Here is a 15,673-nt window from a genome sequence, read left to right on the forward strand (position 1 = left end):
TCTACTACATTTTAAAACACTTACCTCGAAGCCTGTTAGAAGGCTACTACGGGCTTCAGTCAATCCGCTCTTAGCGTACTAAACCTTCTGGATCACCGCACTCATGATGGTGCGGTGCTCCTCCTCGATGGAAGCGCTGCGAAGCGCTTCCAACAGATTGTCCGACGTCTCTAGATGGACAGAGGTCACCAGCACAGGCGTCTCACCCCTCTTAGAAGGAGCCAGCCTGCCCGAGCCCAGAACCGCTGGAAGTTCCGGCGCGGTGTTCGGCTGAGGGCCGAACTCGGAGCTCTCAGGGGCCCCGTCCCCTCTGCTCCCGGAGTCCGGAAGGTCACCTTGAGGCGCCTCCGGGGCTGTCTCCCCTCGATCCGGTGCCTCTTGAGACAACACCTCGGCGTCGTCGGCAGGATGAGGGGAGGTGGCAGTTGGGACTGGATCTCTATCCATGTCCGACGAACCCAGGGAGCCGTCCGATGATACCTCGATATTGGCTCGTGGCGGCCTGCGTAATTATGTTCGGTGATTAGGGAAAGCAATGCGACAAAGGAATCCTATGGGTTACTTTGGTATCCGAATACTTACGATCTCCCCTGGGGCTTGGCCCTGGGCAACCACTCGTCTTCACTTTCGTCGGCGGCGGTGGAGCTGTCCGGAAGGAGAGTCCTTCCCTTCTTGGACCCTCCGGCCTCCCCATTTGGGGCGGCCTTCCTTTTCTTGTCTCCCCCAGTCGGTGGGGGAGCCTCTTCTTCCTCTTCCTCGTCTTCGGGGGAAGAGTGCACCGCAGAGTCATCGGACGGTGAGTCCGATGACGCCTGGCGTCGGGAACTCTTTCGAGCTCCCTTGGCCTTCTTGGTCTTCTCCGGCACCTTATAAGGGGCCGGAGTCAACATCTTCGCTAGAAGGGCGTTTGCAGGGCCTTCGGGCAAGGGTGCCGGACAGTCGATTTGTCCGGCCATCTTCTGCCAGTCCTGTTAACGGCATGGGAGTTTAGATCCCGCATAGAGTCAATCTATATAAAAATAAGTATCCTGTGAAAGGTAAAACAACTTACCGCGCTGGCTTGACGCTTCGCGCTGAATCCGCGATCCTCAGTAATGGGGGGAGGGACCTCGGCGCTCTTGAACAGCACCCTCTAGGCATCTTCATGAGTCGTGTCGAAGAGCCTGTTCAGAGTTCGGTGCTGCACCGGATTAAACTCCCACAAGGTGAACTCCCGTTGTTGGCACGGGAGTATCCGGCGGATGAGCATAACCTAGACTATGTTGACGAGCTTGAGCTTCTTGTCCACCATGTTTTGAATACATGTCTGGAGTCCGGTCATCTATTTTCAATTACCCCAGGACAGGCCCTTCTCCTTCCAGGAGGTGAGCCACATGGGGGTGCCAGATCGGAACTCGGGGGCCGCTACCCATGCGGGGTCGCGCGGCTCGGTGATATAGAACCACCCCGATTGCCACCCCTTTATGGTTTCCACAAAGGAGCCCTCGAGCCATGTTATGTTGGGCATCTTGCCCACCATGGCGCCTCCGCACTCCGCCTGGCGACCGCCCACGACCTTTGGCTTGACGTTGAAGGTCTTCAGCCATAGGCCGAAGTGGGGCTTGATGCGGAGAAGGGCCTCGCACACGACGATAAACGCCGAGATGTTGAGGATGAAATTCGGGGCCAGGTCGTGGAAATCTAGGCCGTAATAGAACATGAGCCCCCAGACGAAGGGATGGAGAGAGAATCCCAGTCCACGGAAGAAATGGGTGAGGAATACAACCCTCTCATGGGGCCTGGGGGTGGGGATGAGTTGTGTAACGCCCCAAGACCGGAGCTTCAGATGCCTTCCAGGGTTTCCGGGTTTCGTCGTGTGATTTGTTTGGTCCATTGCATTTCATCTTTGCATCATGTGCATTGCATCATGTCATCATGCCATCATTTCATAAATCTTTTGCAACTCAAATAAATAAATTGCATAGATCTCTGATCTATTTAAATCAAGGGAAGGGTGACTTCTCTTTGCAACATATCCTCTCGATATTTAGAGAGCTATATAAATATTCCATTGTTTTGGAATCACCGCAAACACACTTGCAATTTATACTCACAAGTCTTTTCTGCTTCGAGTTTGCTCCTCAAACTTCGCCCATAAATTCTATCATCTTTTTCCGGAGCTCTACCAAAAACTTAACATTTTTGGACACTTCTAATTCCTAGTCTTTTTTTCTCAAACCATTTGAATTAAATTCAAATGACTTTGAATTAAATTATTGCAATCATGCCCACTCCTATTTTTCTTGGATCAAGCTCCATTTTACGAGTCCAATAAAATTGACATCCTGCTCAAATTCTTCTCCTATCTCTCTCTACTTTTCCTTACTCACTGTTTATTTGTTAAATAGAGAGTTTAGTCTAGGGGAGAAAGAGAGAGAGAGAGAGAGTGTGTGTGTGCAGGGCCTCAGCCCAGTCGCAGCCCACCATTTGAGGCCATCCATCTTCAGGCAACAAGAGACGGCCTGCTAGGCCCATCCACTCCCACGCCGGCCACCTATCCTCCTAACCCTAGCCCCGACCGAATCCCTCTGCCCGATCCCATCTTCCCTCGTCTCCCTCCACTCGCCGCCAAGAGCCCCTGCACCCGATTCCCCATCTCCTTGTTCCTTCCCGCATTGCCGCATGCACGTACACATCAAGCACCAGGAGAGCCTCCGCCGCGCTGTACCCTCGCCCCCGCTGAATCTTCGTCCTCCGCGACCCAGACGACCGGCCAGAGCCGCCATCTCCCTGCGCCTCGCCCCGACTCCGTTCGGCTTCCTCGCCAGGGGCCGTCACCGCGGCCCTGCTGGACTTCGACGACCCAGAGCGCGGCGCCTCCGCCCTGCTGCTCCGTTTTTGACCTCCGCCGAACCTTTCCTGCAGCCTCATGTGCCGTGCTCCTGAGCCCCCTCGTCCAGGAGCTCCACGAGGAGAGGAGCAACAACGCCGGAGCGTCGGCTTCGCCCGCTGCTTCTCTAGATGTCGCGCCTCAGCGAGCTCCTCCATCCCCTCCTTCACCAGTTCCCCTGCCGGGCTCCTCTTCCTTCGCGCCGTCTTCATCGAGCATCAGGAGCTCGACCTCGAGCCTCTCCACGCGCGCCCGCACCCACGCTTTGCTCCTGAAGGCATGCAACCGCCCCGAGCTCCCTTGCCTCGCTTGCCTCCGCCCGGAGCCGCGCCTTCGACGGGATCCATGTCATCCGGCCCGTCCCGCCTCCTGCAGACCTCCTCATCACCATGCCAAGCTGCTGCTGCCGCTGTTGCTTCACCGGTGAGCACAAGCCTCGCCGTGTTGCCTTGTCTTCGCCTCCCGGCTTTGTCTGCGTCCCACTCAACCCTGTGAACGCCAAGTACCACTACAAACCCGAAGAATTCGGATGCATCAAGTCCCCGAGGAGACCCGTTTTTCGTCAAGTTCGACTACCCGTAACAGCAAGTACCACTACGGCCGGAGACCTCGACGCCCGACGCCTAAAACAATCACCGAACCGGAAATAACGCCAAGTACTAGGTCAACGAGAACCGCCAAGTTCGTCTTCCGCCGTCTCCGAAATCGCCAAGTACCACGACGATACGAGAACAACTACCGTCGACGTGCATTTTGCCAAGTACCACTACCGTCGACCCTCGAAGACTCCATGGACGTCAAGTTTCTCGCCGTACCCCTGAACATCTACGGAAACTTGTGAGACTAAGAACGTGAACGACTACCGTCGCCAGGAGAACGACTACTTCCCACAACGAACCGTGAACAACTACTTCCTCTACCATCGCCGAGTACCACTACTTCCCACGACGATCGTGAACGACTACACCGCTTGACTCGAACCGTTCCAATAATGCACGCTTCGAAGGTATACCCATCGAGATGACATCCGTGATCGAATGCTTGTGATGTTTGAGATGCTCATGTTTGAACCGTGTTTGAATTGTTGATGCACGTTGCCCCTCTTTTGCCTTGTTACCGTCGTCTCATGGGACACCCAGAATCCGGGAGCGCCCCACCATCATTTGCACGCATCCGCACATTTCTGCTTTGCATCAGTATCTCAATCGAGTTACCGGAACCGGAACGCTGCCGTGGCACCGTTTTCGTTATCGTTGCCGTGGCACCCCTTTCCTTTCCATCACGGTGACAAATGCTTCATAATGCTCTTGTCAAATTTTAATAAAAAATTCATAAACTTGTCCATGTCTTTCGCATCATAATAACAACAATTAAAATGTTTAAATTGTTGTTTGCTTTTAAATTACTAATGCATATGGGGATTTACTAGATTCGTTATTTTTTATATCCGGCCCCATTTAAATTGTTTAGATGGTGTAGTTTTGTTATGCCTCATCTCTTGCCATGTTTAACAACATTTGATATTGTTGGGTACCTAAACGAGAGAGAACTAAATAATTGATGTGGTGTTCCGTCAATATGCAACGAGTTGCATATTGAGCTCCACTTAATTTGTAGTTTTGTTTGTGCACTTTGCCCTGCCATGCTTCATTAAACCGGACATGCATCATACTTGTTTGCGTATCATACCTTGTTCATGTGTTGGTTGTTCACTATGTGGTGTGCTTCTTTCCGGTGCTTGCTCCTTCGGGTTGGTTCCGGTAACGTCACGTTTGTGAGGATCCGTTCGACTTCGTCCGTTTGTTTTCTTCATGGACTCGTTCTTCTTCCTTGCGGGATTTCAGGCAAGATGACCATACCCACGAAATCACTTCTATCTTTGTTTGCTTAGTTGCTCGCTCTTTTGCTATGCCTATGCCATGATACCTACCACTTGCTTATCATGCCTCCCATATTGTTGAGCCAAGCCTCTAACCCACCTTGTCCTAGCAAACCGTTGTTTGTCTATGTTACCACTTTGCTCAGCCCCTCTTATAGCGTTGTTAGTTGCAGGTGAAGATTGGTGCTTGTTCCGTCTTGGAACATGGATATATTTTGTTGGGATATCACAATATCTCTTATTTAATTAATGTATCTATATACTTGGTAAAGGGTGGAAGGCTCGGCCTTATGCCTGGTGTTTTGTTCCACTCTTGCCGCCCTAGTTGCCGTCATATCGGTGTTATGTTCCCGGATTTTGCGTTCCTTACGCGGTTGGGTTATAATGGGAACCCCTTGACAGTTCGCTTTGAATAAAACTCCTCCAGCAAGGCCCAACCTTGGTTTTACCATTTGCCACCTAGCCTTTTTCCCTTGGGAGTCACGCATCCCGAGGGTCATCTTTATTTTAACCCCCCCGAGCCAGTGCTTGTCTAAGTGTTGGTCCAAACTAGAGCCACTTGCGGCGCCACCTCGGGGAAACTTGAGGGCTGGTTTTAGCTGTATGTAGTGTTCATCCATTGTTGCCCTGAGAACGAGATATGTGCAGCTCCTATCAGGATGTCGGCGCATCGGGCGGTCTTGTTGGACTTGTTTTACCATTGTCGAGGATGTCTTGTAACCGGGATTCCGAGTCTGATCGGGTCTTCCCGCTAGAAGGAATATCCTTCGTTGACCGTGAGAGCTTGTGATGGGCTAAGTTGGGACACCCTGCAGGGATTTGAACTTTCGAAAGTCGTGCCCGCGGTTATGGGAAGATGGGAATTTGTTAATGTCCGGTTGTAGAAAACTTAAAGTTTATCTTAATTAAAATGCACCAATCGCGTGTGTTACCGTGATGGTCTCTTTCCGGCGGAGTCCGGGAAGTGAACACGGTGTTGGAGTTATGCTTGACGTAGGTTGTTCTAGGATTACTTCTTGATCATAGTTTCTCGATCGTGCTTTGCCTTCTCTTCTCGCTCTCATTTGCGTATGTTAGCCACCATACATGCTAGTCGCTTGCTGCAGCTCCACCTCATACCTTTTACCTTACCCATAAGCTTAAATAGTCTTGATCGCGAGGGTGCGAGATTGCTGAGTCCCCGTGGCTCACAGATACTTCCAAAACCAGCTTGCAGGTGCCGATGAGTCCGTGCAGATGACGCAACCAAGCTCAGGAGGAGCTCGATGAAGATCTTGTCCTTTGTGTTGTTTCGTTCTAGTTGATTAGTAGTGGAGCCCAGTTGGGGTCGATCGGGGACCTTGTCGCTTTTGGGGTTCTTCTTTTATTTTGGTTCCATAGTCGGACCTTGATTGTATTTGGATGATGTAATGCTTTATTCATGTAATTGTGTGAAGTGGCGATTGTAAGCCAACTATGTATCTTTTCCCCTATTGTATTACATGGGTTGTTTGCGAAGATTACCTCACTTGCGACATTGCTTTCAATGCGGTTATGCCTCTAAGTCGTGCTTCGACACGTGGGAGATATAGCCGCATCGAGGGCGTTACAAGTTGGTAATCAGAGCCTTCCCCGACCTTAGGAGCCCCCACTGCTTGATCGTTTTTAGCAGCCGTTGTTGAGTCTAGAAAAATGTTTTGAGTCATTTAGGAATTATATATCGGAGAGTTTAGGAATTCTTTTTACTCCCCAGTCCCTTCATCGCTCTGGTAAGGCATCCTGACGTAGAGTTTTAACTCTTCTCTTCTCAAATTTCACTAAATTTTTTTAGGATCACGCGGGTATCTTGGAATCGTTCTGATGGTTTTGTGACGAGAACATTGTTCTTGGTGCCTCCTGTCATTTAGGGGTTGTGGCAGTGTCCCAGGGAGTTGATCTCCGAGGTGTTGTCGTCACAATTTTATCGTTGTAGTTCTGGAATACCTGAGTTTAGTTTTGCCGACATCGAAAATCTCTTTTATGTAGTTGTTGGTGAGATAACCTCGACGCCACCCAGTACTGCGGCGGGAGTTTGGGAGTATTGCCATAACTTGTATAACGGATGCTTTTCAAAGGTTGAGGTAGATGATTTCCGAAGGTTTCTTGGTTATGTGTTGAAGGATGGATACAACTGGATGTAGGATTTGCTAGATTTGGGTGAGATATTATGCTTCCCCTGTATCCCCAACACCTGATTGCATAACCGGAAAATTTCGGGAGTTTATAAGTGGGAATTCAAGTAGCTCTTAGGTTATCTTTCCGACGGATGTATGATATGAAATTGGGGTTTGACGTCTAGTGGTCCGCCTATTCACGGTTGGTTTTACAGTGGTCTCATTGTGTCTTAAAGAGTCCTTGGCTATGACGACTCGGGGACGCTTCGTATGTCATGTGCACTGCCTTGTACATGATGGTGCTGTACGATCGAGCCCGTGTAGGCCCCACCACAAAAACTTCGGACGAAATCTGTATCATATGTTTGTTCCAGCTTATTCTGCAAGCCAATACTTTGTTTTGTTTTGAGTTGTGGTAATCGAGTTGCTTCGAAGCCAAGTGTTGATTCCATACCTTTTCTAAGTGGTGTTCTCATACTCCGATGTGAATACTAATCCTTCTCGATCATCGAGTCTGTCATGTCAATCCTTTTTAACCGGTGTACTTCTCTTCAAGTGGATCCGATCATTGTAACATCCGCAAGATCAAGTATTACTTCTTCTCAACGGTGTTTGCTTCATCCGTTCCAAGTTGTCTTTGTTTTCCCACCCTCCCACCCTTGTTTCTTCAAGGACTCAGATTTCTTAATCAAGTATCCTTTTATTCATGTGAAGTCTCTCCATTCTTTTCCATCAATATTCTTACCCGGTGGTTCTCAAGAAGATGTTCTACTAGTTCGTCATTCTTCATTCTTTTTTTTCTTGGGTGGTTTCAAGTCAAGCTGTGTTGATCACATCCTTTTCCTCGTTTCAAATGTGTTCTTATGCCGGTGCACCTCTTAATCTTCCCCGCTTGCTATTCTATTGTTCCGGTGCCCTGAAGATACCTCAGAAGGCTCGTCTTGTCATTCAAGATCCGTTCAACCTATTTCGAGGTTGTTATCTCATTCTAGCAATTTAATTCAACCGGTGCATTCTCTCTTTTAAATTGTTCTATGGTGTATTTTTTGAGTGGGCCCTAACCCACAGGTCTTTTCCCAGGATCTTACCTGACTCTTCTTATTTTCCCGGAGGTATCCAAATTTCTTTTCGAAGTGTGACGTAAGAATGAATTTTCATCAGTCAGAGGGTTTCTCCAAGATCTTTCAAATTCTTTTCATCGTTGGCTCAACCTCTTCGTTTTGATTCTTCCGGAGTGCCTAAATAAGTCATGATGGTATTTCTCGTCATCATTCTCAGTTTGGAAGACCGAAGAAGATTCTTCTTTCAACCTTGCTCCATTCACTTCAAGATTCGTCATTCGAGATTGTTGCCATCCTCTTATAATTGTTTTCGATTGTCAGAATTCTTTCTCACCCATCCGGATTAATTCAGGAGTCTTTTCAGTTTGATTCTCCGAAGGCCATCATTTCAGGATTATTCATTCTCATCTTTCAGCTATCATTCTCCAATTTTACCGGTGCTTCGTTCAAGTCATCTTTAATCGGCTCGTGATCTCTTCGTTCTCATGTATCTAGATTCTCTTGAGCATCTTCGTTCATTTGCAAATTCTTCCCGGTGATTCGTTATCTTTTATTTGTTCTTTTTCAATTCTTACGGTGGTTCGTTCAAGATTCTTCTTACCTTGTTATCATATCAATTCATTTGTTGTTTTCAATCCTACCGGTGGATTTGTCGAAGACCTTCCCAAGTTTGCGCTATATCTATCTTAATCCTTGCTACGAGAATAAGTAGTATGCCAAATCCGTTGCTTGTCATCAATAAAATTGATGAGGATAAGCATAACATAATTCTTATTCTTCTTTCATCAAGTTCAGAAATTCTTTTCTTCGGAGATTGTTCATGTTGGATAATCTCAAGGTTCTTCGGTGTTCATCTTTTCTTTTCCGGAGTTCCATGTTTTCCGCATTATATCATCACGAAGATCCATCTAAATCATTGCAAGGATTCACCTTGTGTTTTCAATTTCTCCTTCTTTTTATTCTTTTGTTACCGGAGTTTCTTCATGGAGGCTATACATGATGGTTCATCAAAGAAATAATTCCTTCTCCTAGCGTTCATTGAGATTCTTTTCAAAGGAGCTCAAGCTTTCTTCATCTTGCTATCCGGAGTGCAATTCTTTCTTCCGAATCATTGGAGGTGGTATTATGCCATTCTTGATAATTTGAGTTCACGTTTCATGATTCACATGTTATTAAGAATGAGGTATTTTAAATCCATCAATCTTGTCATTGGAGTTACCTTGGGTTATATTTCACCTAAATCTTTCCCTAAGGATTGTTGCTATCTATGGTGCTTATAAATGATCCAATTTCTTCATTTATCCTTTCTAGTGCGACATACTTTCTCGTCAATTTGTTCATATCAATCCAATTCTTTTCCCGTGAGTGGCAGGTTGTCACCTCATAATTTGAGGTGTATTCCATAAGACCATATCAACCTTGTTCTTTTCGTTGTTGGTTTTCCAACAACTCCGTTCGACCTTTCTCCTAAGGATGCCTTCTCAACCTCTTTTGTGGCAGAAGTTGGCATTTTCTTCTCCAATCTCCTACTTCAATTATCTATCTACCGGAGGCACTGTGATGTTACTCTCTTCATTCCATCAACTCACTTTGGATAAAGATCATATTCTTTTTTTAGCTTATCCGTTTAACCGGAGTGTTGTGCCCTCTATTCAAGTTCTTTTCATCTTATCAAGTCTTGTATCACTTTTCAATCGGAGTGCTGCCCGAATTTGTTCTTCCTTATTACTCTTCCCTACCAGAGTGCTTGCAACTTTGTTCTTCTTTGTTGCTTTCTTTCTTTCAATTGTTCAACATCTCAAGGTTCCTTGGTTTCACTTGTTTGTTAAAGAAGCAATTGAGTTTTACCTCTTGTCTTTCTTTTCCGTTGTCCCTCCGGTGCCATTCTAGATCTCGGGTCGAGATCCTCTCATAGTGGTGGAGTGTTGTAACGCCCCAAGACCGGAGCTTCAGATGCCTTCCAGGGTTTCCGGGTTTCGTCATGTGATTTTTTTGGTCCGTTGCATTTCATCTTTGCATCATGTGAATTGCATCATGTCATCATGCCATCGTCTCATAAATCTTTTACAACTCAACTAAATAAATTGCATAGATCTCTGATCTATTTAAATCGAGGGAAGGGTCACTTCTCTTTACAACATATCCTCTCGATATTTAGAGAGCTATAGTAAATATTCCCTTGTTTTGGAATCACCGCAAACACACTTGCAATTTATACTCTCAAGTCTTTTCTGCTTCGAGTTTGCTCCTCAAACTTCGCCCATAAATTCTATCATCTTTTTCCGGAGCTCTACCAAAAATCTTAACATTTTTGGACACTTCTAATTCCTAGTCTTTTTTTCTCAAACCATTTGAATTAAATTCAAATGACTTTGAATTAAATTCTTGCAATCATGCCCACTCCTATTTTTCTTGGATCAAGCTCCATTTTACGAGTCCAATAAAATTGACATCCTGCTCAAATTCTTCTCCTATCTCTCTCTACTTTTCCTTACTCACTGTTTATTTGTTAAACATAGAGTTTAGTCTAGGGGAGAGAGAGAGTGTGTGTGTGTGTGCAGGGCCTCAGCCTAGTCGCAGCCCACCATTTGAGGCCATCCATCTTCAGGTAACAAGAGCCGGCCTGCTAGGCCCATCCACTCCCGCGCCGGCCCACCTATCCTCCTAACCCTAGCCCCGGCCGAATCCCTCTGCCCGATCCCATCTTCCCTCGTCTCCCTCCACTCGCTGCCAAGAGCCCCTGCGCCCGATTCCCCATCTCCCCGTTCCTACCCGCATCGCTGCATGCACGTACACATCAAGCACCAGGAGAGCCTCCACCGCCCTATACCCTCGCCCCCTGCTGAATCTTCGTCCTCCGCGACCCAGACGACCGGCCAGAGCCGCCATCTCCCTGCGCCTCGCCCCAACTCCGTTCAGCTTCCTCGCGGGGGCCATCGCCGCGGCCCTGCTGGACTTCGATGACCCAGAGCGCGGCGCCTCCGCCCTGCTGCTCCGTTTTTGACCTCCGCCAGACCTTTCCTGCAGCCTCGCGCGCCGTGCTCCCGAGCCCCCTCATCCAGGAGCTCCACGAGGAGAGGAGCAACAACGCCGGAGCGTCGGCTTCGCCCGCTGCTTCTCTGGATGTCGCGCCTCAGCGAGCTCCTCCATCCCCTCCTTCGCCAGTTCCCCTGCCGGGCTCCTCTTCCTTCGCGCCGTCTTCGTCGAGCATCAGGAGCTCGACCTCGAGCCTCTCCACGCGCGCCCGCACCCACGCTTTGCTCCTGAAGGCATGCAACCGCCCTGAGCTCCCTTGCCTCGCTTGCCTCCGCCCGGAGCCGCGCCTTTGACGGGATCCATGTCATTTGGCCTGTCCCTCCTCCTGCAGACCTCCTCGTCGCCATGCCAAGCTGCTGCCGCCGCTGTTGCTTCACCGGTGAGCACATGCCTCGCCTTGTTGCCTTGCCTTCGCCTCCCGGCTTCATCTGCGTCCCGCTCAACCCTGTGAACGCAAAGTACCACTACAAACCCGAAGAATTCGGATGCATCAAGTCCCCGAGGAGACCCGTTTTTCGTCAAGTTCGACTACCCGTAACAGCAAGTACCACTACGGCCGGAGACCTCGACGCCCGACGCCTTAAATGATCACCGAACTGGAAATAACGCCAAGTACTAGGTCAACGAGAACCGCCAAGTTCGTCTTCCGCCGTCTCCGAAATTGCCAAGTACCACGACGATACGAGAACAACTACCGTCGACGTGCATTTTTCCAAGTACCACTACCGTCGACCCTCGAAGACTCCGTGGACGTAAAGTTTCTCGCCGTACCCTGAACATATACGGAAATTTGTGAGACTAAGAACGTGAACGACTACCGTCGCCACAAGAACGACTACTTCCCACAAAGAACCGTGAACAACTACTTCGTCTACCATCGCCGAGTACCACTACTTCCCACGACGATCGTGAACGACTACACTGCTTGACCCGAACCGTTCCGATAATGCACGCTTCGAAGGTATACCCATCGAGACAACATCCATGATCGAATGCTTGCGATGTTTGAGATGCTCATGTTCGAACCATGTTCGAATTGTCAATGCACGTTGCCCCTCTTTTGCCTTGTTACCGTCATCTCATGGGACACCCGGAATCCGGGAGCGCCCCACCATCATTTGCACGCATCTGCACATTTCTCCTTTGCATCAGTATCTCAATCGAGTTATCAGAACCGGAACGCTGCCGTGGCACCGTTTTCGTTATCGTTGCCATGGCACCCCTTTCCTTTCCATCATGGTGACAAATGCTTCATAATGCTCTTGTCAAATTTTAATAAAAATTGCATAAACTTGTCCATGTCTTTCGCATCATAATAACAACAATTAAAATGTTTAAATTTTTGTTTGCTTTTAAATTACTAATCCATAATGGGATTTACCGGATTCGTTATTTGTTATATCCGGCCCCATTTAAATTGTTTAGATGGTGTAGTTTTGTTATGCCTCATCTCTTGCCATGTTTAACAACATTTAATATTGTTGGGTACCTAAACGAGAGAGAACTAAATAATTGATGTGGTGTTCCATCAATATGCAACGGGTTGCATATTGAGCTCCACTTAATTTGTAGTTTTGTTTGTGCACTTTGCCATGCCATGCTTCATTAAACCGGACATGCATCATACTTGTTTGCATATCATACCTTGTTCTTGTGTTGGTTGTTCACTATGTGGTGTGCTTCTTTCCGGTGTTTGCTCCTTCGGGTTGGTTCCGGTAACGTCGCGTTTGTGAGGATCCGTTCGACTTCGTCCGTTTGTCTTCTTCATGGACTCATTCTTCTTCCTTGCGGGATTTCAGGCAAGATGACCATACCCGCGAAATCACTTCTATCTTTGCTTGCTTAGTTGCTCGCTCTTTTGCTATGCCTATGCCGCGATACCTACCACTTGCTTATCATGCCTCCCATATTGTTGAGCCAAGCCTCTAACCACCTTATCCTAGGAAACCGTTGTTTGGCTATGTTACCGCTTTGCTCAGCCCCTCTTATAGCGTTGTTAGTTGCAGGTGAAGATTGGCGCTTGTTCCGTCTTGGAACATGGATATATTTTGTTGGGATATCACAATATCTCTTATTTAATTAATGCATCTATATACTTGGTAAAGGGTGGAAGGCTCGGCCTTGTGCCTGGTGTTTTGTTCCACTCTTGCCGCCCTTGTTTCCGTCATATCAGTGTTATGTTCCCGGTTTTTGCGTTCCTTACGCGGTTGGGTTATAATAGGAACCCCTTGACAGTTCGCTTTGAATAAAACTCCTCCAGCAAGGCCCAACCTTGGTTTTACCATTCGCCACCTAGCCTTTTTCCCTTGGGAGTCGCGCATCCTGAGGGTCATCTTTATGTTAACCCCCCCGGGCCAGTGCTTGTCTAAGTGTTGGTCCAAACTAGAGCCACTTGCGGCGCCACCTCGGGGAAACTTGAGGGCTGGTTTTAGCTGTACGTAGTGTTCATCCGGTGTTGCCCTGAGAACGAGATATGTGCAGCTCCTATTAGGATGTCGGCGCATCGGGCGGTCTTGCTGGACTTGTTTTACCATTGTCGAGGATGTCTTGTAACCGGGATTCTGAGTCTGATCGGGTCTTCCCGCTAGAAGGAATATCCTTCGTTGACCGTGAGAGCTTGTGATGGGCTAAGTTGGGACACCCCTGCAGGGATTTGAACTTTCGAAAGTCGTGCCCGCGGTTATGGGCAGATGGGAATTTGTTAATGTCCGGTTGTAGAAAACTTAAAGTTTATCTTAATGAAAATGCACCAACCGCGTGTGTTACCGTGATGGTCTCTTTCCGGCGGAGTCCAGGAAGTGAACACGGTGTTGGAGTTATGCTTGACGTAGGTTGTTCTAGGATCACTTCTTGATCATAGTTTCTCGATCGTGCTTTGCCTTCTCTTCTCGCTCTCATTTGCGTATGTTTGCCACCATACATGCTAGTCGCTTGCTGCGGCTCCACCTCATACCTTTTACCTTACCCATAAGCTTAAATAGTCTTGATCGCGAGGGTGCGAGATTGCTGAGTCCCCGTGGCTCACAGATACTTCCAAAACCAGCTTGCAGGTGCCGATGAGTCCGTGCAGATGACGCAACCAAGCTCAGGAGGAGCTCGATGAAGATCTTGTCCTTTGTGTTGTTTCATTCTAGTTGATCAGTAGTGGAGCCCAGTTGGGGTCGATCGGGGACCTTGTCGCTTTTGGGGTTCTTCTTTTATTTTGGTTCCGTAGTCGGACCTTGATTGTATTTGGATGATGTAATGCTTTATTCATGTAATTGTGTGAAGTGGCGATTGTAAGCCAACTATGTATCTTTTCCCCTATTATATTACATGGGTTGTTTGCGAAGATTACCTCACTTGCGACATTGCTTTCAATGCGGTTATGCCTCTAAGTCATGCTTTGACACGTGGGAGATATAGCCACATCGAGGGCGTTACAAGTTGCCCCTCATCTGGGAGCCGATGCGCGATGTCGTTAGGCAGGTATCCGGCTCTCCTCAGTTTCTTGACGTCTCCCTCCGTGACGGAGGAGACCATCCACTTGCCTCCCGCTCCGGACATGGTTGGAGAAGGTTGAGATGGAAGTGAGGACTTGGGCGCTAGAGCTCGAGTGTGTGGGAGCGGATGAGCAGAGGAGGAAGAAGGCGTGGATAGAAAGGTGAATCCTTATCCCTTTATATGGGCGGACAAAAATAAGCGTCCCCACTTGCCTGGTAAAACTCGCTTATCCCCCAAGCGCCGTAATTGATGGCGCGGTTGGGTTACCCATGCCCGCATTGATGAGAATCCTGTAATAAGGGGACACGATCTCTGCTTTGACAAGACGTGTCAAAAAACTGCCTCGCGTTATGTGCGGGGCTGGTTAAAAGAAACAGTTCGAATAATCACCGGGCCATGACGTAACATCATGTTGCCAAAACAAGCTAGCGAATTAGATCTGCGAAAACATTATTCTCTCTATGGTGGAATGTGGAACTTATTTTGCAGGGTCGGACACTATCCTCATATTCAAATTCTTCTGTGATGTATTTGGAGAAGGAACCCGCCTTGCAATGCCGAAGACAACTGCGTGCCGGACTCATCGTCATTGAAGCCTGGTTCAAGGGCTACTGAGGGAGTCCTAGATTAGGGGGTCTCCGGACAGCCGGACTATCTCCATTGGCCGGACTGTTAGACTATGAAGATACAATATTGAAGACTTCGTCTCGTGTCCGGATGGGACTCTACTTGGCGTGGAAGGCAAGCTAGGCAATACGTATATGGATATCTCCTCGTTTGTAACCGAACTTGTGTAACCCTAACCTTCTCCCTTGTCTATATAAACCGAAGGGTTTTAGTCCGTAGGACAACAATCACAACATACAATCATACCATAGGCTAGCTTCTAGGGTTTAGCCTCTCTGATCTCGTGGTAGATCTACTCTTGTACTACACATATCTTCAATATTAATCAAGCAGGATGTAGGGTTTTACCTCCATCAAGAGGGCCTGAACCTGGGTAAAACATCATGTCCCCTGCCTCCCGTTACCATCCGGCCTAGACGCACAGTTCGGGACCCCCTACCCGAGATCCGCCGGTTTTGACACCAACAGCGGGCAACCCCTCACTAGCCGATATGCCACCGGAGGGTTGTCTCTTGTACTGCTGCTCCAACACTATGGACTTCACGGGGTAGGTGCCCCCCTTTGATGAATGGGGCTGCGTCTAGTT

The sequence above is a fragment of the Triticum dicoccoides genome, chromosome 6A (assembly GCF_002162155.2).
Source record: "Triticum dicoccoides isolate Atlit2015 ecotype Zavitan chromosome 6A, WEW_v2.0, whole genome shotgun sequence".
Classification (NCBI taxonomy): Eukaryota; Viridiplantae; Streptophyta; class Magnoliopsida; order Poales; family Poaceae; genus Triticum; species Triticum dicoccoides.